This window comes from Halyomorpha halys, unplaced genomic scaffold (genome assembly GCF_000696795.3).
Source record: "Halyomorpha halys isolate HHAL.00 unplaced genomic scaffold, Hhal_1.1 Scaffold1274.1, whole genome shotgun sequence".
In the NCBI taxonomy this organism is placed as follows: domain Eukaryota; kingdom Metazoa; phylum Arthropoda; class Insecta; order Hemiptera; family Pentatomidae; genus Halyomorpha; species Halyomorpha halys.
The window spans coordinates 20,081-22,615 of record NW_027113193.1 but is presented as its reverse complement, the minus strand read 5'-3'; the positions used below and the strand labels follow the sequence as shown (position 1 = coordinate 22,615).

The following is a 2,535-nucleotide window of genomic DNA, read 5'->3' as shown; positions in this document are numbered from 1 at the left end:
AGGCAAAATCTCTTTCTTTTAGGAGCCTCTAAAAGTAAAAATCCTTGATGAAAGAGGACTTAATGTCTTGAGTGAAAAAAACGTAAATTAAAAAAAATATATATATTCATGAACATAAATATATGCGTTTTTAAACAAAAACAATAAATGAATCTATTTATTATTATTTTAGTACTATCAGTATAAAAATAGTGCCCTATAGATTCATCGGAGTTTTATTAGAGCAGCAAAGGTGAGAGACACGGAGGAGGAAGGATGGCAGTTAGAATCCAATAAGGACTGCGTTAGCCGTGAACAGATTCGTAGGCAGGAGTTGTGCCGACTCCAAATAAGACCAGGCCTCCCTCGGAGTGGCGATAGAATTAAGTTGCCGGGCCTGATAGCATTGTTAAGAGCCTCTCTAACTCTCGGCTCAACTTCCCGATTCTTTTTATCGAATCGTCCACAGACTTCCTAAACTGCACTCTTCTCTTTTTTACAGTTCGTCCTCGAAGCTATACAGCAATTTGGTGCATATAAATTTAATTATGAAGAATTTCTCAGAACTATCTAATTTATCTCGTGATGTATACCGGCTAATAATATTTGTATGTATATCCAACGATCAGCAATATAAAAGAAAAAAAAACTGATTTTAAAATTTTATATTATTAATTAATTTAAATATGTCCCCTATCATATATCGAGTTGCTTGTTGCTTGTAAACAATTTTTTTTAAGAAAATTGATCAAATCGATTCCTTCTGTCAGGAAATTAAAAATATAAAAAGAAAAGACGTGAGAAACAGAGCTTCGCCACTCAGGTAATATTCCTCCCCTCCATCTCTCTCCCTCCCCCAGACTTTAGTTTAAAAGTAAATGATAGATGATTTAATTGTTTTATTGAGTGGGAAATAAAAGTTGGATCCGCAAATGAAATTTCTCAAAACCAACTCAATTTACATAAAAATTATCGTCTTTTTCAGTAGCGGAAAAACAAATGGTATCTCAGCGAACAAAAGTAACAACAGTTTTTTAAATATTTTTATTGGGAATCTCATTTTTTTTCAATAGTAATTATATTCATAATTAACCATACATTATAACCTAAGTCGAGATTATACCTGCATATAGATCAGGAAGTTAAAAATGCCCTATACACATGTGCATTTTTATTTGAAAACAAAAATGTAATTGCCTACTAAGGTTTCTCGCTGACATCACAACCCATCCTAGCACTATTCTCACCACGTATGCCGATGACACATCCCTATTGTCAGTAAATAATGACCCTTCCATTGTATCCCAATCCCATATCATCACCCTTGAAGAATGGTGCCAAAACTATAGGATTAAAATAAATTCCAATAAATCCCGCCAAATCACATTTACCCTTCGTTGTAAACCTTCATCTTGCCCCACAGTATCTTTTAATAATACCCCACTTATCCTTGATAACAGGATAAGGTTGAACAGATCCGTTACTTAGGACTAAATCTGGACAAACGACTGACATGGAATCCTCATACAAGACTGAAAAGACAGGAGAGTGTTCGTCGATTACGACTATTACAGCATGTACTAGACAAACGGTCCAAAAATCCTATCCATTACATGACATATCTGGACATACGGAGTTGAGCTATGGGGCTCCACTAAACCATATAATTCTTCTCGAACCCAATCCATACAGTCCAAAATCCTTCGTAAAATCCTTAATGCTCCTTTCTTTGTCACAAATCAAATCATCCATTAGGACCTCAATGTCCCCTATGTTGTCAATTTGGCCAGAACCTGATACCAATCCTTCCATAATAAACTTTCCAACAACCCAATCCAACTCGTTTCTAGCCTGGCTTCTCCTTCACTACCTAATATTCCTCCTAGGCGTCTGAAAAGAAGGTGGCCTCGAGATCTTTTCCTTTAGAAATGTTTTTGGAGTTCTATCAATAGGAAGATTCTCCACATGTTTGTATCATATCATAACATCACTTACAGCAAATTTACTTGATGTGTTTATATGTATACAGTTGTAAATAACAATAAATAAATTATTATAAAAAAAAGAAAAATAACTTTTTATAGCGTTCAGAGTACTAAAGATCGGATTACTGATTTATTTAATTTTTCGAGTTCCTCAAATATTTTTTTGGCCAGCAGTTTACGATTGTTTAATTTTCTTATTTGCGTTTATACTATTACTTGTGACGGCGATGTCATCACCAAATCATTTGTCTGTTCAAAATGCATTATGATACTTGGTCCCAATAATTTTGCCAGAGTGAAATGAAAACAATAATGAAGACAGGACTACACCTTCCGGGAACACGTGAGATGAACAAGATCCGAAAGATTTTTCGGAAATTTGATTCTAAACATCGATCACTTAAAAATTATTTTATGAACGAATATAACTAATAATAGAATAATAAAAGTGTATAAATAGTGATAAAAGAGAAATAATTTGACTGTGATTTTTAATGTAATTTTGACATATTAGATATAAATGTTTTGACCTGGGCAGAATGGCCTGTATGGAGTTTTTTTTAAATGGTTA

At 33.7% G+C, this 2,535-nt stretch overlaps 1 protein-coding gene across 1 annotated transcript in view; it reads left to right on the top strand.

Annotated features, from left to right (window-relative positions):
• The window catches only part of LOC106689069 (uncharacterized), a gene marked incomplete at its 3' end in the record, with an annotated part of 87,760 nt that overhangs the window by 75,977 nt on the left and 9,248 nt on the right, over window positions 1–2,535 (top strand).